The following is a 21367-nucleotide window of genomic DNA, read 5'->3' as shown; positions in this document are numbered from 1 at the left end:
CCACTTTTAAATTTATTCTAAGCTTAATAGCATCGATCGCAGACGTTTCTGCTTGTTAAAAGTTAATTTAGAATGGGTAGCACATCGTAACTGGTGAATTTAAAATATGACTTGGAACTCCGGTGGCCATTTAAGAAGTGTAACACTCTTACGGTAGATGTCGCTAGGGTCCCCTAGACCCATATAGTGGGAAGATTTGCTGACTATGGATGAGGTCTTGGTGGCTCAGTTGGCAGAGCGCTGGAGTATCGATCCAGAGGCCGTGAGTTCAAGTCTCACCCAAGGCAGTAATTTTTCCACTTTTAATTTTATTCTAAGATATTAAATATGTCAGATGCTTGCTTGCGTGAAAAACTAGAAAAAAGCTCATCTACCAACTACTATTACGATACCAACAAATTCTCATTAACTACAAGTAACTGTCTAAACATTTTTTTTGTGACACTTTTATTGCTGACTGTACTTCTTATTTGCATGTCTATCGAGTATTTCTCAAAACCTTTCTAATGAGCCTAAACTTGATGTGTTTGTGTTTTTCCATCGACGAGTTCCTTTGGCTACCTACCGGCTGCATCATCAGAACACCATGTTAGCATATTTATGCATGTCACCGGAATTACGACAGTACTCCAAATTTCAACTGAAATTTTAGTTACAAGATTTGAAGCACTATATATACAAAGATATATATGCAGTGAAGCTAAATAAAAGTGTGTAAAGTGTGTAATAATAAAAACAGAAGCAGATTGCTGGAATATTTTCGATTCTCTAATGGGTTGGCTTCTGTTCTGAGTTCGGACTGAAGGCAAAAACATGCAGTAAAAAGTTAATGTAGCCCGCAAACATCCTTTGGGCAGATTCGGAAAGGTAAAGGTTAGGAAGTCATGACATGTATCCTACGTCTAGTAAGTGTGCTATAACTTTACTAGAATAAATTGAGATTAACAGTGCGTAACAAGTTCGTGTTACTAAAATGTATCCTAAAAAAAATCCGTGAAGCCATTGAAATCAAGAACCATAGAAATTTCAATCGAGACGAAGGTTTTAAGATCTCATCCACATGGAACCCAGTCATTAGTAAGTGTAAGCGAAACCAAATATCGAAAGTTGAAAAATCGAATATTGTGAGTGTTGTGTGTCGACCCGGTAACATCCCTAGTGCGCAAAACGTTCAAGTTAATAAACAAGACCAAGTGCGGGTAGTTCGAAAAACTCGCGCGCCTAGATGTTGATGTCAACTTTAGCCAGTCTTCTCCGAGACCACGGGGACAACGCCGTCCTCGAAACGTCGGAGGTGGGTTTAATACTTATTTTACGCGATTAAGTCCCGTCGTTGTAAATAATAATTACTAAAATGTATGTTGGTACCTTGTTAATCTTTGGTCTTTCACTGTCCTAAACTGTTTTTTCTTTCAACATAATTTCAACCTAGCCCCAAACTAAGCAAATCTTGTACTATGGGTGACAATATATGTACATATGTACTAATAAAGATGAAAAAATACTTGAATATATAGATCACATCCATAACTCAGGAACAAATATTCGCGATGAGCACACATATGAATACCCTTATCGAGATTCAAAAACCGGACCTCCTGTTTCATAGGCCAGGGTCATTGACGATGCTTGAAGCTACTATAGATCTGATGGTTATCATACTGGCGCTGACTAAGACCACCTTATAAGGTCTAGAGGTCAGGAACTTAATTTATTAACCCCCTTATTCATAAGACTTTACGAGCTTGATTTAGTTAAATTACGTTTTATCCCTTTCTTACAAATACATAAGTCAAAATTACAGATAAGGACAACGCGTTTATGAATAACGCCATAAGAAGCTAACGCCGCTATACTCGTGTATTTGCTGATAAAATCGCTGCCCTAATAAGAGCAGACGCCGCCATTACCTTATGTTGCCACTCTAAACTAAGAAAAATATGACACTAGCGCTCTCTAAGGAACTAGGTAGTGAATAGAGACGCTACGAGTACGAATAGTGGTTTTTGGTATTCGGCCACGCTGTTGGCCGAAGCCCCGTGTTCGCAAAAAATGTGTTCATTTTCTGTCACTTTTGATAACTGTTCTCCTACAAAGGATAGACGGAATAATCTTTATAGGCACACCTCAGTAAAATATACAACTTAGGGAAAAAACATCGGTTTAAAGATAAAGGCAGACAATAGGCGGTCTTATCGCTAAAGAGTGATCTTTTCCTATATTTGCTAAGATTTATATTATATCGCTCTGCATTAGTTATTAGTAATAAAATGTCCGTAATCGACAAATGTTCAAAAGAAGTTTTTTTTTCTATATAAATTTATATATTTACTAGCTTTTGCCCGTGACTTCGTCTGTGTAAAATAAATAATTTGGAGAGCTTATTTTTATCCAATCTGCTTTTTATTGATTCCACATATAAACTTCCACCCCCCTTTTCACCCCCTTAAGGGGTGAGTTCTGGGATAAAAAACTATCCTATGTCCTTCCCCGATACTCAAACTATCTCTATACCAAATTTCAACTAAATCGGTTCAGCGGTTTAAGCGTGAAGAGGTAACATACATACAGACAGACAGACACACTCGCATTTATAATAATGGATAGCAAGTTCTCGTTTTAAGTATTATACATATAAAATTGTACGGTTTAATTTAAATAATTGAGCATTTATTACAACTCGTCATATTTCCTTTATAAATAAATTTTAGGTATTCGGTAAAACTATACTTGGTATCGACAAACCGAATACCGATTAGGTGATTGACGAATATTCGTAGCATCTCTAGTACCTAGCGAATTTATTTCTCGTAAAAGTATACGGGGTCCCTTTAGAGGTGCTTTCAAGTGATAAATCCAATATCGTGGTAACCTTGTGTTGAGGATAATGCTTCAGTTCAAGCACACATACATGATATTCATTCAGGGTGAAAAGTAGGCCAAGTTTATTAGGCATAAAAATGGTATTTGATAGAGTGCAACGCCAACTTCGGCAGTATATTGTCGAAATTGACAGTTAAATCTATTGGTTGTTACTTAATGCATATTATGTCTTTACATGACATTTCCTGTTTAACCAAACTTTTACAATCAAAACTATTGAAAGTTGCCTCTAACGACTCATGTAACATTATCCCCCTGTCTATGCCTTCGCCTTTTCTTGGTAAACTTGGCTGACCCACTGATAAAATTCCACTAAGAATTGGAGCCTTAACAGAGGTGAGTCATATTTCATTGTGCTGAGTAAAGCACTAACAACATGATGATAAAGTGATTAGAAACGTGAAGGTCGTAATTAGTGAATACGACTAAAACTATTATTATTTAGTGACTAACTGCAAATATACTCGTAAAAATGTGTTTTTTTTTTGTTTTAGGTAAGCAACGAGTGCTAACTAAAGCTACATTAACGACAAGACGAGAGTTACAGCGACAAAGACGATTATTTAAAACACAGTTGTCACTGTTGCGTTGTAAAATCTTGTCAACTTGTCGCATGGATGCTTTAATTAGTTAGGTAAGTAAGAGTATTGCGACATGTCTCAGTTCGATCGGATTCATTTATAGTTTAGAATAGAATAAAATAGAAACAGTTTATTTGCTGTCAAATTAAAACTTAACCCAAAGATACATCTTTAGTTTATTTATCCACAATATAGACCGAAACTGAATGACAGTTCCAACAGCCTTAAATATTTTTTACCGAACCTAGACCACTTATTTTAAACATGCAACACAGTCTACCTAACTAAATGTCAGGTCTAGAGTTGTGCCGTTCCCGGTAACATTACCCATTTTGTAAGGGAATATTACCGAGCGAGAAATTTCCCTAAACAAAATGGGGAATGTTACCGGGAATGGCACAACTCTAGTCAGGTCACCCTTAAAGTCAACAAACAAAATATTAAACAGAACAAGAAACGATAGCGAAAATAAATAGTCCGAAAAACAAAAATAAAAGAATAACCGCAACGAGTGGTAACTCTACTGGGAGCTAGTTACCAATATTTGATGGAAAATAGCAATAAGCAGTTTCCTGTATAGGATAGGACTGGAGAAATGAGGTAAAATTCAAAACATACTTTCTCAAACAACAATATTATAATCGATCAATTAGAATACGGATATTTAGTTAATATTTTTGATGATAAGTAATTCAAAAACCTTACAAAATTAAAACCTAGCAATATGTTGAGTAAAGGATGACTCACGTTAGACCGGGCGCTTACTTTTCTATGACATGACAGGTGATCACGTGATGCTTTCCATAGAAAACGAAGCGCCGGAAGCTCCGGCCCGGACACGGCCCGGTCTAACGTGAGTAATCCTTAACTCCAATTCGTAACCACATACATATTTTAAGTACAAAAAAATATACAATAAAATAGGTAGATTACTTTTTGAAGATTATTGGGACATTCATTACCCAAAAACAAACACTTTCCCACCCGAAATACAGTCTTCGTTCCATCGGAGGTAATAAAAAGATACTAAAATATGCCTGTTATTCAGTAAATAAATGACCGTAATTACATTCACATTAACAACTTCCACGTTCTTTGATGTCTGTTGACCGTATCCTCCAGCCGCTTCAGCTTATTTTGTAACAACAATATTTGAAAAACCCTCATTACAACAGCACCATAATTTGTGATTCTTTCTAAACCATCCTCTAGAGTATCATCAATTTTATATGAAACCTTTTCACCGGCCGTTGTGAAGTTTATAAATATTCCTTTTGGCCAGATTGTATCGCGGCCATGTCATTAATCACATGGCTGTTATTTTCATCAACATGATCCTACCAAGCGCATCATAGTAGTAAAACCAGCATAGCTGTGATCTCCCGTTTTCACATTTTCTAGTGACGAGGAATATCAAATATAACTAGGAACGAAGGAAATTTGGAGGTTTGTCAATTGGATGAGCTATACTTGTGTGGTTAAAAATGGGTGGAGTTGACACGCACGGCGTTTATTGCAGTGACTTTTTAAAGTAATGATTTGGGTCACCGTTACGTTGAAAAACTTCCCTATTGTTATCTGATATAGTAGGGAAATCAGGTAAATACAGATATTTTAAACAAAACAGAGTTATGATTTTTGCACTCTCTTATATTAGTTTGAGTCGTATGTGTCAACGTAGATATGCTCTAAATAAATTATAATTGTGTTAATGTTTTTCAAACGTTATAATTAACTACCGCATTATTCTAAGCGGCTAAATGGAATTTGACACGAGAAAAGTTTAAACCAGCAGATTTTTTTATTTTATTTAGTTTCACTTATTAGCTTTGCGTTCTTGTCCCAGCACGTTCGTATAACAGCATCGTCCAAAATAGAATAAAACGTGTAACGAAGTTTAAAATTACAAAAAGTTTTTGCCAAATACTTTATTTTTGAAACTCGTTTCTATTATACACTGTAAGTAAACTTGTCTGTAAATAATCATCCGCTACTCACAAAAGAATTACGCAATACGTTTGTTTTTTAGGGTTCCGTACTCAAAGGGTAAAAACGGGACCCTATTACTAAGACTCCGCTGTCCGTCTGTCCGCTGTGTGTCTGTCTGTCTGTCACCAGGCTGTATCCCATGAACCGTGATAGATAGACAGTTGAAATTTTCACAGATGATGTATTTCTGTTGCCGCTATAACAACAAATACTAAAAACAGAATAATATAAATATTTAAATGGGGCTCCCATACAACAAACGTGATTTTTTGCTGTTTTTTTTTCCGTAATGGTACGGAACCCTTCGTGCGCGAGTCCGACTCGCACTTGGCCGTTTTTTTAGGTACTGAGTTGTTACGACCACCATCGCATTGTCACCACAGTTAGCTAGGTGTCAAAAATTTTGCTACGTTCATCATACATAATATTATAATAAAAGATAAACAATGGGTGTTAGGAAATAAAAATTATGTAATAAAGTCCGAGTGTTTTCAAACAGATTTGATTCCATATTGGCTGAAAACATAAACACACACACGTGTTCACAACATACCGTGAACTTAGCTCATGCGACACGGTGATAAGATTAAAGATAAAATGGAGTCACACTCGAATCTGCTATTTATGATTTACATCTTAAGTCTGGGAATTAAAGCTCAAAGTTGCCTTCAAATTTTGACATGGCCGTGCAAGGAAACGCGTAACAAAAGAAAAGGTTTCCTCACTCGGATTATTCACGAAGTATTGAATATATTATGACGAGCGACGAAACGGCGTCGTCGCATGTCCGGTTTCATGATATCTTAGTTCAATCACAAGAAGCCAGATTCTGATTTTAAAATCTTGTTCTGAAACTGTTATGTCAGTCAGTGTGTCAGTGATTTTTGTTTAGAATTGTCACTGATGAAAACCCAATGCGATATGTAGCAAATATTAACCTAGATGCATATATACAATTATTTCTAAGAAGTATAACACACAAAGACACTTTGTGAAGTCATTCTCAGAACAATTGAACACATCAATCCGGGTAGCAATTTGATTGAGCGTGCGCAAGGCCCTCGTTCACAGCGCCTCGCGTAGCAGGCCGGTGCGCCCGCGCGGCTCGGCCAGCAGCGGCGGTCGGCGCCTGCGCCTCTACGCGAGGACGCGCGTAGACACTGGTCAGTACCCCGGGTTATGGATCCTAACTAAGGCATGCAAAATCAGTCTCGGGAAAGTTTTTTAACCTTTTCGACGCCGTGTCAAACACAAAAGCTGTCATCCAGACGCCACTTCACTGAAGTGTCAATACTGAAATTGAACGTGGATTCGTCTTCTTTGACGGACTCGTCCGCTTCGAGTCATCCGACAAAATCGAAACTTATGCACGAATTGCCCTTTCCCTGCCTCCGCAATAATGGCAAATAACTATTAACGGCTGTAACTTTTCCCACAGAAACAGGTTGTGAGCCTATAATAAATAAAATTGTTCGGAAACTTTGTGCACAGTGTTCCAAAGATGATTTCTCGGAAAACTTTTCGGACTGGCAAAAAGAAAAACATAAAAGGAGAATGAATACTACATGCAAATTAAAATTGGGGGCTTTAAATTTTCATATGTTATTTTCAAAATAAAAAAAAGTTACAAGATACCTGTGTCATATCTTCTGTCATTGGTCATCATCAACTTATATCAGTACATGGCAAAAAAAATATTTAATAAACTGCCAGAGGCTATAAAAAATTTAGGAAATGATAGAAAAATGTTTAAATTAATTAAATCTCTTTTAATCAAAAAATGTTATTACACATTGAACGAATATTTAAATGATAATAATATAAACGAATAACGAAATAATATAGAATGAATAATTAATATCTTAGTAATTATGTCATTTTCTATCAAAATATACGATGTTTATCAAAATTAAAAAAAAAATGTCTTTATTAATTTAGTTTTTAAGACAATTTTGCTGTGCCCTAACAGGGTATCATGTACCGACTATATTTTATTTACCACCTGTATGTAATGAACATGATTGCAAGTAATAAATAAATGAAATGAAATGAAATGAAATGTACTTAAAAAGATTAGGAAAAATATTTATCATCTACTCGTAATGTTTTCAAGGACGGTCACAATATTCTAATAGTGGCGTTCGGATGGCTGCATTACTGGCGCGAGATTACCGCTGCGGCCTTGATGCGGGACCTGTATTTGCCAATTTCCTTAATAAATGAGTGAAATTTGCCCCCAAAGCGCAACGTAACATCGTTGACATCCGAAGTTGTCCGCATTTAATTTTAATTATGTTTTTGAAATCATATTTTTATTGCTGTCTCAATGTTATTTTTGTACCTACGTAACAGTTTATTTGCCGTACAGCTCGTAAACATATCTCTGAAAATACAAAAAAAAAACGGACAAGTGCGAGTCGGGCTCGTGCACGAAGGGTTCCGTACCATTACGCAAAAAAACGGCAAAGAACTCACGTTGGTTGTATGGAGCCCCACTTAAATATTTATTTTATTCTATTTTTAGGGTTCCGTACCCAAAGGGTAAAAACAAGACCATTACTAAGACTCCACTGTCCGTCTGTCTGTCACCAGGCTGTATCTCATGAACCGTGATAGCTGGACAGTTGAAATTTTCACATAGATGATGTATTTCTGTTGCCGCTATAAAAACAAATACTAAAAAGTACGGAACCCTCGGTGGCCGAGTCCGACTCGCACTTGTTCGGTTTTTGGTATTTGTTGTTATAGCGGCAATAGAAATACATCATCTGTGAAAATTTCAACTGTCTAACTATCACGTTTCGTGAGATACAGCCTGGTGACAGACAGACAGACAGCGGAGTCTTAGTTATAGGGTCCCGTTTTTACTGTTTGGGTATGGAACCCTAAAAAACACGTAGGAGTACTCGTAAAATAGAATTGAAGGGCAATAAAACGGCTATACAAATTTATTCTTGGTCACTGGAATAGTTATATTACACACGCAAGTACTTTTTTCTGGAAAGCTTTGGCATTATTTTTAACCAACTTCAAAATAAGAAGGTTATCAATTGGACTGTATTATTTTTGTTTGTTAACTCAGAACTTCGATATTTTACAGATTTGGAAAATGATTGTAAGTATAGTTCCAAATTGGTCTTAATTTTATTCGATTACCAGTTTTATCATCATCCATGAGGAATTGAGGAAACTCCCAGAATCTTAAAGGCATACATATAGCGACTTTTGTATTTTCATAAACAAACCAAGCATTTACATTTAAAAAAAGTGCCATTTGATGAAGTGTAACTGCTGGTTACCAGGACGAAATTCTTTAATAATACGTACCCATTTCGGGGTCCCTTTTGTTAGTTTTGCTTGACATAATAATTGAAAGTCATAAACTCATAATGAAATGTTTGTAATATTATCATTAGTCATATAACAGAGTGCGCGGCAGCTCCAACACCATCCTGAGCATGTTCGCTGAACGCGCGGACTGCCCCATGACTAAACACTGGGTACAAATCATCACTGGCCTAAATAAGGGATGATTTTTACCTAGTGTCGATTTGTAATTTATTTATTAAGTAATTAATTAATGTACATATATATAAAAAACATGTTTGTAGGGTTAATAATGATAGGGTTAATATTGTATAATTTTAATTTTGAATTTTTATTAATGTTATTTTATATTTTTCATTTTTTATTTTCTATTTTTCTTTTTGTAATTTTTGTAATGTGGGTATGTAAGACCTGAAATAAATGTTTTTTTTTTTTTTTTTTATAATTCTGAAACCGTTAACTTTTCAGAGTTTTCGTAAGGTTATCCCATAGATACCTAGGTTAGGTTATGTTTGTTTTATGGCCATCCTGAAAAGTTACGAGTTTCTGAGAAAAACCAAATGATGACTAACGAAAATGCGGACAAACAATACATAATTTTTTTATGCGCTAGCAACTGACGTTAGAACTCGGTGCCAAACCAGATAATTAGTAGATACGTAGATACAAAGCCGCATCATAATCTGTGAAGACTCTGCGGTACTTGTGGTAAATTTAAGTTTATAGCGTTATTTAAAACAGAACAAGTGTTATTTAAAAGAATAGAGACGGTGTGTTTTATTCGCTAATTAACTTAACCACAGTTTGCCAACGTTAGAAGTATTTTTTATTTGGAGCAATAATTCTCACCTGATGGTCTCATCGGAAGATCAGCGCTGGAAGTCGCCAGCAGCATGCTGAGATGGGGCCATTTCGTGACACTTTATTTTCATGTTCTTTTAATGTATGTCTATTGTCTGTGTGTGTTTACGAATAAAGTATTCTATTCTATTCTATTCTATTCTATTCTAATTAAAAACAAACAGTACTAGTTTTATTGATGTAGTTGTTAGGTCATGCCAGCGGGTCGATGCCATTTTCTGTATTTCCCTCTATGGATTGGATCTGATAACATAAATTAGCATTTCTACATTTATGATCATGCGTCACTTTTACATATATGATACCTACTTATTAATACAGATGCACCTACGAGTAATAGTAAAATAAATAGTATTTTTAAACGTTGAACGATATCGAGTCATACAGCGCGCAGAAACGTGCGTATACGCATCGCATTCCTTCACGAATCACTTCCGAGATACGTATTGTTGTGTGTACAGTGCAGCTGTGTTTAATCCAAGCCGGCATTCGATTAAAGTCTCAATTCATATAGATATGTTCTGATATTAAAAACAGAAAGGTGGCCACTTTAATTTGTGTAAAAAATTACACCCAGTGTCGTTTAATTTCGCACTCAAATGACTTATTTCATCCGTGATAAAGCCCATCTAGTAATAACACTGTGCTAACTACTTTCCTCAAGTCTGAGCGGCTGTCAGGATAAATAACTAGTTACAAGTTTCAGATCTTGAATCAGGAAAAGTAATCTCGCTCAAGCCGCGAACATTTCTCAACTGCTAAATGTTCTAACGACTTAGAGAAAGGCCTTGTCTTCGGTCGACGTCGTAGTGTGTCATGGTATTAAGAGACTGCAACGTTTCTCTAGAATGCGTCTTCTGGAGACCGAGCTCTAAGAAAATATCAAAACCATGTCCAAAACAGACAAAAAACTCGCAAAACTTCTCCGGGCACCTTGTTAGGTACACAAGCGCTTAGTTCTTAACTAACATTCGGCAGGCCTTCTCATAATGCTGCTCAGCTTCGGGTCTCCAAGATGCCTCAGATTCCCTTAAATATATTCTTGATATTATTACATTCAAACTTATTATTATGATCCATCTAAATAAGATCCGCAGACCCATCATGATCGGGCTAATCGCTTGCAGCGTGACAGTCAAAGAATCATAAGTCATAATTTCTAAGTCTGAATAGTTATCATTTCTTTGAGTAATGCCGCGGTGCAATACCCGAATTTAAACTATTGTCAGACATACTAACATTAACATTACATGTCACGAGAGTGACTAAAAATACGTCGGTGCAATACCGTTGCAACTACGACGTCGGTTTATCAAGCTAAATAACACCATGTTAAGTAATTACTACACGACACCGGAGAGGCGGGCAGCCTTTGCAATAATAATATAGCGGCTCTGTGGCCTCAGTGACAGCGGAGCTCTATGTCCTAGGAACGCGTAATGCAGAACCTCTTTGTTGTTGGAAAACGGTTGAAAATGTAGGTAGCTCTTTACACCGCCATAAAAACATATTGACACCTCGCTTTTATCGGAATCCCCTCAATGGTTCAGAACAAATGACAAACATAAATACATACGTAGTTGGATAAAGATATGACACAAATATAACGGTGCAAGAATGGCACCTTAAAATTGATATCATCAAGCTGGTAATTTAATTAATATTTTAATTGTTGAGATATGGTTTGCGGAAAGGTCATTGCTGACTTGTCAAGAATATATATGTCAACGAAAATGAGGCAAAAAATGCTCGAATAAATAATCCCTTTGCCGTTGAAGCGACTAGTAGCTCATTCCGCCCGCTTGCAGTGGCTCCGCAACTCAACTCTGCTTTGTCAGTCTGCTGCGACCACAATACAAACTGCCCGACACGATGATATGACATCCTGTGCAATCTGTATTCTGTGTAGTGACAAGATCTACATAATAATAAAATATACCTAGGTCAGGTATACCAACGAACTTTTTGGCCATCGCTGTTTGATTTTTGATTTGTCTTGGCCAGACTGTTTTAGTGATTTCATTCTTATTTTGTTACTTAATTACCTTTCCTTTTTCACTAGGCCTTAGAGGCTTAGACGATATAAAAGTCATCACATACCTACTCCAATCTGAAAATATTACCCTCCCTTCGGTGACTGTCGGTGAAAAATACCGAACGAAAACGGAAGACCTTAGTTATAAATGCATACGAGCCATCTATTCCAATTTATAGCCAGTCTGGAACATCAATTCAGTATGTATAGTCACTGTAATAGCAGTAATTTTAACTTGGTATGTGCTGTAATATGTTAGTCGGAATTTTAAACCGACGAACCGTCCCGTCCATGCGAGTGATTGATGATTCATTTTGATGGATAACATTTTTCTAGTGCTCAAGATGGATAATATGAGTTTATTCTTGTATTAGTATATTGCGCGTTCTTGAGTTGTAGCGTACGTAGGTACTGAAAAAAAAGCGTAGAAAGTAAGAAGGCCTAAGTGACGAGCGGGCAGCGGCGCGTATATTTGCATTTATTTAACATGGTCGTTGGTTGCTGCGCCGGACGCCCTCATGTCACCGCCGCTCGAGCGACCTAGCTTACATACTAACAAGGTCAACCCATGATCTGACCAAATTGGGAAAGTTGCCCACACATGGTTGTAGAGGTAGTAATTTGACTGAATGATGACAACCCACTCAACATTAACTTATATAAATCGTTCGTTTAAATCGTCTTTCTACTAAGTCTGAACGAGTATAAGGACTTTTATAATTTCCGAAAAAATTTCCCGGGTACGAGTCTTATGATTCATATTGTTTATTACTGTTGATGAAACTTTCGTCATGTTTTGACAACTTTTGTAATTGCGAGTGCCAAATGTTTTAATTACAATGACAAACAACGTACTTAAGTTTAATGATCGGGGTTAGACATACACGCATTTTGTACGATGACTGTACAGTCATTTGCAGAGAAAAGTAATGGGGCGCGTTTACACTTGCTGTGTGTATTAGACTTATCTCGTATATCAGACAGATCGATGTAATCGTAAAATAACAAATATACTCTAATAACATTTAAAATTTAATTCAATTCAAAATGTTTGCCAACACTTCAAAATTAATCGGCCGCGTATTTGACCATCAATCTTGCCAGTGCAAATATAGCTGTCCATTAGGTTTGCGCGAGACTTGTGGTATCCCATATCCCATACGCCCCTTATAATAGTCGTATATACATATTTATTTTTTATATCCATAGTAGCAAAACGATTTTGCTACTATGGAATTTATATGAAACACTAGCATGTGACGTCACAATCAATTTACCTACTCTTTAAAGTTTTATACGGGATTTAAAATAGAAATTGTGTCATAAAACAACTGCTGTTTACGTTACTCCATTAATCTTCTGGTGCTTTATTTCATGCATGGCGTAAAATAATTTATTTTAAATACAGTCAAATATCCTATTCGAACGTGCACTGACATCAGAATGATATTTGAATTATGTTATTTAGTTATCGTGCAACTCGCCCGCGCCTATACATGTATTATACGGATAACTACAGTCGAAACGACGATAAATGAATGATATCAGTGTGCGATCAAATTGGCCTGCCAGTCGAAGGCCCACACAAAACGCCCTTGCTACGGATCTGAAGCTTTAGCGATGGTGTAAAATTAGTCTAAGCGACATCCAGCTTTGTATGCAACATATAATGATGCCTGTTTTAAGGTGATGCTAAGTTGTTATATTAGTCTAAAATATTGGACATACATAGGCACCTATCGCTACTGAATTATTTTTAAAAAGGTTTTGGTTGAGGAAGGAGATAGCTCTCTGCATAAAGGCCAAGGGAGCCATAGCATAGCTGTTCCAAATTTTAGGTTTCTACGTCAATTGTCTTTAATAAAAACGCTTGTATTGTAGTAGACTAACAATACAACACCGAAGTTATACAAGAACCATAAGTGTTTCAGGAATCAAGTTTGGTATGGAACTATAGAGCACATTCATTTTATTCCGGTTCAATTTTGCTTTCGACTACATTATTGTGTATAAAGTTGAGATTGAGAGCAATAAAATAAGTAATATTTTGAATATATTCTATACTAATTGTACTCATTTTCATTACTCTCATTACAGATACTAAAACAGCCTACAGCCTGTTCTGACACTTCTGACGATAACTTTAAATACATAAATATCAGGTAGCTGCTGCGAAGTCAGCTTCTTTAAGTTATATCACGTGAGTGCTCAGTTAAAAATATATTTTTAAGTTCCTACCAAATATGTCAAAGGTTGTGTCAGCTGCAGAGAAAAGGTACCACCCCCTGCATAGCAGTTTGTATGCAGGGGTGGTATTTTCTCTGCAGCATGTCAATGTGCAGATTTGGCAATATTTATGTCCAATGGTCTCCGTGGGGAAACTATAGCCCAGCCCCTCTTGCGCATGAGAGGATGACTGTGCCTAGAAGTGGAACGTATATTATTATTAATAAAGTAGCTAGTTACTCCGTGAGCTGTTCTTGCAAACTCCTATAGCTCCGCTATTTTAAAATAATTGCACGACTTTGACAAAAATACACCAAAAATGAAATTAAACCGGAAATCTTAATAGAGAACGAGATACTTATACCTCAGGAGAGGAATTTCATAATATTTTCCCATAATCAATCTCCTTTCGGCTTCCGTTTATTTGCTTATTATGTACATCCAAACAATTATAAATCCGAGCAGTAACGCAAAATTGATTATTTTTTAAGGCAATATTTCATATAAACTTGAGGTGTTTACGTGACAGGAACCAGACGCTGGCAGGTAGCATAAACAAATGAACAGTTTTATCTTCGACTACAAACATCTCGACCAAAAAATATTATAGTCTAGATCTACTCCTACCTGTAATTCACTGGTTATTACCCTTAATCATAGGTATAGCTAGTAGCACGAATGATGGGAGAGATCAAAAAGTTTTGCAACATATGGCCACGGAACGGAAAGCACAGAGTGGGCGCTGGGCAGGCTTTCTACAAGAAGAACGGTGTACCTAACTGGGAAAAGCTTACATTTACACTTTGATGATAAAAGTCAGTATTTGCAATAAGAGACCTTTTGCATGAATCCTACTTGCAATTACATTTTTGACTGAGCGAGTGTACAAGGAATCTTTTGTTTTCTGATCAATTTTTTGGATTCCGTACCCAAGGGTAAAAGCGGGACCCTATTACTAAAATTTATCTGTTCGTCTGTCTGTCTGTCCGTCTGTCTGTCTGTCTGTCACCAGGCTGTATCTCATGAATCGTGATAGCTAGAGAGTTGAAATTTTCACAGATGATGTAAGTATTTCTGTCGCCGCTGTAACAACAAATACTTAAAAGTATGGAACCCTCGGTGGGTGTCCGACTCGCACTTGTCCGGTTTTATATTTGTTGTTAATTTCTTTTTTTGTCAAATTTAGTTTTGTTACTTTATCTTCTCTATTGTGTACATTATAAGTGCAAATTTAGCGTACATTCTAAAAAATATTTCCATGAGATATGAAAATGTATGGCATCGTAACCTAACAGAATATGATACATTTTTTGTCCTAAATTTGGCTTTCATATTTATTCCGCCCAGAAGTAGCTCTTCAAATTCACTAAATTATTTAAAACATATAAAAAAAAAGCCCAAGTTTGTATGTTCCTAAAAGAGTGCGATATATGAAAGTGACAGGTGTTGATTATATCATCCTGAATCTAGTCTCACTGTTAGGTCTGTCGACCCTTATCAGACCATTTATCACGTCTTTCATTACTGCTGAAGGGCCGGAAGTATAAAACTATGTAATCCATGAAATATTCAACTCGAGCAACACGGAGAGAAAATTGTAACAAATTGTGCAATCGCCAATCTCACCACCTATATCGGAGCGATCAGGTGCTCACAAATATCCGTACGACGTCTATATTGGCAAGGCGTTAATTATGGAGACAGGAGGTGGCCATAGCAACTCTGTGATAAAACACGATGAAACAACGAAAGCTAATTGTGTTTGGGGTTTTTAGAGTTGCCTCGATGATTAGTTGCCTGTGGAAAAAAAGTACAGCCAGCGATAAAAGCTTGTACCAAAAATGAAAATTTTGCCAAAAACTTATTCTTAACTTGCAAAACTTATGTAAGTAACTATGTATGGTATGTACGGGTCAAATCTTGCAAGTTAAATTTGACCTACTTCCCGACTTCCATGGAAGCTGAAAATTTGCATACACATGTAAGTCGGGTGACAATGCAATATTATGATACGATGGAGCTGATCTGATGATGGAGACAGGAGGTGGCCATAGGAACCCCGTGATAAAATCTACGAAACCTAATTGTGTTTTGGGGTTTTTAGAGTTGTAATAGTAGTAGTAGTAAATCACTTTATTGTACAAAAAAAAAATGTGAACATGAAATTCATATAAATAGTTTCGATGAGTATTAGTTGCTTGTGGAAAAAAGTAGAGTTAGCGATAAAAGCTTCTACCAAAAATGAAATTTTTGCCAAAAATTATTACGTATTTGTATAAAAGATATAATGTACGTACATTATACTGATGATTGTGCTATTTGTCTATTCATATATAGTGGTATTACTTACACACGAGCATCAAAAGCACATTGCTATTGTTATGTACGACTAAGTTATTACTTTTTCCCCTTACTAGCTCGGAAAGCCGTCTATTATCCTTTAAAACAAGCGGGGAAAAACGCATTTTATCCACTAGTGGGGAAAGTAATTTGACCTTGGATGGAGCGTGTTTAAGTAGCTTGACAGATAACAAAACGTAAAACGCTCATGATAATGGTTCGTTCGATATTAATTATCATTAAATAAATGGTTTGAGAATCTAATAAAAAATACAAAATTTTGCTTTATTTAATAATTTTAAGTCATAAACCTTAAAATTCCATAAGAAACGTTAGATTTTTTGTAATGATATTAAATATAATTCTGAACGCACAAGTTGAGTCGATGCAATTTCATAACGCATCGTTGACATTTCATACGTCAGAACAGAAATGTCAACATTGTCAACAAAATTTTTACTGTTCTTCTCACCGACTCACGTAAAAATCAGAATTTCTAGTGTTTTCTGTTATAATATCGTAAAAAAATTAGTGATTCCAGTGATGAAGATGATCTAACGCCTGTGGATGTTGCACTTTCCTCGCTATAGTGAGGGGAAAAGTTTTGTGTTACACACGGGTGCAAATGTATTTTACTTCTCGTGTGTTGAAACACTCGCTACGCTCAGGATTCTATTTTAGAACCACTCGCTTCGCTCGTGGTTCAACTATAGAATCCTTTCGCTTGCTCATGTTTCAATTCCACACTCGCGGGTAAAATACAACTTTGCACCCTTGTATAACAAATAACTATTCTGTTATCGGCAATAACGTAAAGAGGCTAGGGCAACGTACAATGTATGCTATTTCAGTGGAAGTAGTTGTAACTTTATATTTGCACAATTTCTAACTTTATCTCAATGTTATAAAGAATAGATTTAGACATGGACAATCTGCATGGTTTACATCTTAATAACATTTTTATTCAAATTCCGCTGTTATTGTAATTTCGTTATTGACATCAAACCCAAAATACAAAAACATTGTTAGCTTATATCAATAGTCAGATATTGAATAGAAGTATAATCATTTTGACAGAAAAATCAGAGTACCTAACAAGTTTCTGATCATTTTGTCTGCTATGCAGATATTTTTGAGTTTTCCGTAAACAAAGCATTCACGAAAAACCCGTTGAATGTTAACGCGGTATGCCACTACAAAGAATCGCAAATAGGATGTGTCAATCAAGGTTAAAACATCTCGTGGACGCCGACAAGCCGAGATAATGGCCGCATTCCGGAGTGTTATCCCGGATTTATATAAAACATTGTTGGTTTTTGGTTTCAGTGAAGCAGGAATGATAAATTAAGTGGCTCCCCTGTAGGCCAGGAAATAAACACTCAGATTAAGTTATAGAGGGAAACGATCGGAACACAATTTTTGACTACGTACCTTTGTTTGGACTAGTTAGGAGGTAAACATATCAAAAGTCCTCGGCCATAACCCAGGTGCCGGGGAGGAGGGGGGGTTTGAAGGTTCCATTTTTCGGTTTTTCGGTTATATCTCGGAAACTATGCGTCTGAGCGACATGGCCACTTATACAAAATGAAAAGTGATTTAATTTGTTACAAGTTTTATTAAGTAAGTCAAGTTTTTCGATATATTGTATAGTTTTTGAGATATCCGCTCTTAAAGGTTTATTTAGGGCTCTCACTTTTTTTTTGATTATCTACATCAGTGAATTTGCTAGGCCGGGTTTGGTATCGATTTCGTTTAAATAGGGGGTGATGAGTTTATTTATGGTATCAACATTGATACTATTCCTAAGTAAAAACAAAATTTAAAAAAATGTTTTCACGCTTAAACCGCTGAACCGAAATCATTGAAATTTGGTATAGAGATAGTTAAGGCCCGAGACAGTACCACATAAAATAGTTTTTATAACCAAAATCATCTTTTGAGGGTGTGAAAAGTGGGGTGGAAGTTTGTATTTGGGATGGTCTGCATGTTTGATTTAGTAAAAAATCTAAACAAACAGTATTAACCTCAGGAATTCAACTTCGGTAAAGAAGCTGAATTCCCCTCACACCAAATTTCACACCTTCAAAGTATGATTTTTGAGATAAAAACTATCTTGTCCTGTCTCGGGGCTTAAAACATCTCCATACCAAATTTCAACTAAATCGGTTCAGCGGTTTAAGCGTGAAGAGGAGTTAAAAAAAGGTATTTGTTTAAAGCATATGTTTTTACTTCGGAATGGTGTCAATGTGATACCATAAATGAATTTGACACCCCGATTTATCATAAACGATACCAAACATGGCCTAGTAGTAGATATCAAGATAAAATTAAGAGCCCCAAATAAACTTTCAATGGAGAATACATGATCGAACGAACTTCAAAGTGAAGTTCGATCAGTATTATATGAGTAAGCTTCATTCGAAGATATAAAAACCAGGTAGTCCTTTAACCTACTAGGCAACTCATCGCATGTTTAAAGTAGGTAGCAAAAACTTTAACTCAAACAGGTCTATCCCTACTTTTTCACCCAGTCTTGATGGGGCGCGCGGCTTGCCGCCATTGCTCATTATTTTTAGAGACTTTACTTTCTAAAGCAAAACTTTCTTTCCGGGTATAGGGGAGGGAGGGTAGTTATATCTTCGAATGAAGCTTACTCATATAATACTGATCGAACTTCACTTTGAAGTTCGTTTGATCATGTATTATATTTCTCAAGCTTCATTCTTCAGGAGTCGTAGCACGGTACGCTTATCACTATGCCTGTCACGTTCTAACAAGTATGTGAGTGCGAAAGTGACGGACTTAGTGATAGGGGAAACCATGCTGCGCGGACAGATATAAAAACCAGGTAGATGTTAAGAGTTGAAAGTTTTGCTGCATTCTTTCCCATTATCAATATTATCATAGCATATTTATTTCTGAAAACATATTTGTAGGAATAATTATCTACCATGTACATATGTGTATGTTATACACAAGTTTACTGTTCCAATTGAGTTATAAGGCATTGTTAAGAAACACGGGAAAGTTTAGCAATGCAGGTTCAAAAAGGTATACATATATTAGGTATAGCCAGGTTGTATATATATACTTTTACGTATTAGGATATTTAAACAAAATCTAATTTGTTCTTCATAAAACCTAATTGACTAAGATTCCATACAATTTGTGGTCAACTTTGCATTAAGTTTAATTCGATTTGAAAATGTTAAACACGAGTAAACTCATAAGACATATGTCCTTTTGTGAAATGTATTAAAATTCACTAGCAGTGCTTGCCCGCGATATTTTTGAAGGCTCAGAACAGTACACTATTGATGACAAGATTCAGGCTCGTCTAAGTGTAATTATCTACGAAGATAAGACGTAATTTAGGCTAACGATACAACCCAGCGTTACCTCCAGACAGGGTGGGGTACGCTGTGGCTGTGATGTCTTTCCCCGCGTCTTGACGCTTATGACGCGTAGGCCGTGTGATGTCTGTCTCACGACGACTCATCCTGTTTACGATGATCTCTGAGCAGACGACGACAATGAGAAAGTTCAGTTATTAGGCGCGTGCACGCGCAAATCGGCTTACAGCAGCTCCTGATCAACTAATAGTGACACGACGTGCAATGGACAAAGACTCGCGCGGCCTAGCGCGTTTTCGAGAGCTTCAACTTAACAAAAAAAACATGTATTTGATCGAAACATGTCTAACGTCGTTTTTAAGTCCTTTGATTTACCCAAGAATAATTATATTTTGATTTTTATCAAATTAAAAAATCCACCACGTTCCTGAAATCTAAAAAATATATGAACGTGCATAAATTATGCTTTCTGTTCAGTTATTAAGCATAAAGCATGTCATATGTGTGGCATCACCAAAGGTATTCTAAACAAAAATAATTTATAAGACTAGCAGTCTACTCAGCTTTCGAAGTAATCTTTCAAATAAGATTGTAATTTACTCAAACTCAAATGTTTATTATTGCGCTCATATTACATATAATGAATGGGCCAAGGTCCATTAATGGTAACAGAATATTTATTTATCATTTAATTATATATACGTACCTAATGTACATATATTCGAGCTATTAAAATGCATAATAATATCCAGTTAAACCTGAGTAGGTAAAATCAGCGTTTAACAAACATCATTAGGAATTAATTTAGTATACATTTATAAATGGCTGCATGTGACGAGTACCTATAAATAGAATATATAAATGATATGAACCTTTTTTATTTTATTTAAATTACTCTTATTGACCGCAAGGCGCGATTGACCATATTTTCACAAATATTGGTGTAGCGGCTTCTATTCTCGCAGCGCGAACGGGACAGCACAGCAATCAACCACGCAATCAATTCAGATATTAAGCATCAAATCTAAAAACTTATGCCCTCCATTCAAGTATTCGCTCTGCAAGGAACGAAAGACTGTGCGACGTAATGTTGTATATTTTTAAAATGTAAACATTAAAGCCGGAATAAAAAAAAAAAAAAAATTGCCTTTGCTGTATTGCTACTATGGTTGTATTGAGAGTTCAGAAAACAAATATTATATTAAGTGGATTCATCTTAATATTTTAATCCATGACTTATGTCATGAATGTGCTATATTAATGACATAGCGGTATTGCAAGTGGTGGGTCCCCACCAACTACAGTTACTAAACTTATAATATCAAGGTACATATATTTTAAACTTGGCAAAAACTTATTGCATGGTACCATCGTATTGATGATGGCTGAAAGTGTATCGCGACCGACACATGAGAGTTGAACCATAGGTGCATTCATCATTTATTGATTTTTTACGGTTTCTATTAACTTCTTAATTATGTATTTATATTTTTAGGTGCATAATCTGAGGGTGATCCTTTAAAAGATAATCGGAAGGTAATCGTTTTGTAGTTTTGATACAGGTTAATAGGTATTTACCTAGTTACCCATTATTTACGACCATAAAAATAAATATTAAATATCTGTGAGAGATGCGAACAAATATATTCGTGTGTGTATTTAGCCAAATTGTACCGAAACCGCTTTATCATTAACTCAGTTAGATGGTACTCTAATGGTCACTTTGTCAGGCTTCGGCATGAACTTGTATTCATGAAGAAATAAGCGTAAAA

The 21367-nt window shown here is 36.0% G+C and overlaps 1 protein-coding gene, 1 long non-coding RNA gene and 1 other non-coding gene across 3 annotated transcripts in view; 2 read left to right on the top strand and 1 right to left on the bottom strand.

The window, feature by feature from the left end:
- The window catches only part of LOC134751072 (uncharacterized), a 164563-nt gene that overhangs the window by 5998 nt on the left and 137198 nt on the right, over positions 1–21367 (bottom strand). The gene's annotated exons all lie outside the window — the stretch shown is intronic.
- Positions 1–21367, top strand: part of LOC134751057 (orexin/Hypocretin receptor type 1-like) — a 112749-nt gene that overhangs the window by 42964 nt on the left and 48418 nt on the right. The window lies entirely within an intron of this gene.
- On the top strand, positions 215–287 carry Trnad-auc (transfer RNA aspartic acid (anticodon AUC)). Its single transcript has one exon. It is a non-coding gene; the product is annotated as a tRNA-Asp (tRNA).

Source organism: Cydia strobilella, chromosome 21 (assembly GCF_947568885.1).
Source record: "Cydia strobilella chromosome 21, ilCydStro3.1, whole genome shotgun sequence".
Taxonomy (NCBI): Eukaryota; Metazoa; Arthropoda; class Insecta; order Lepidoptera; family Tortricidae; genus Cydia; species Cydia strobilella.
This window is presented reverse-complemented; position numbering and strand designations above follow the sequence as displayed.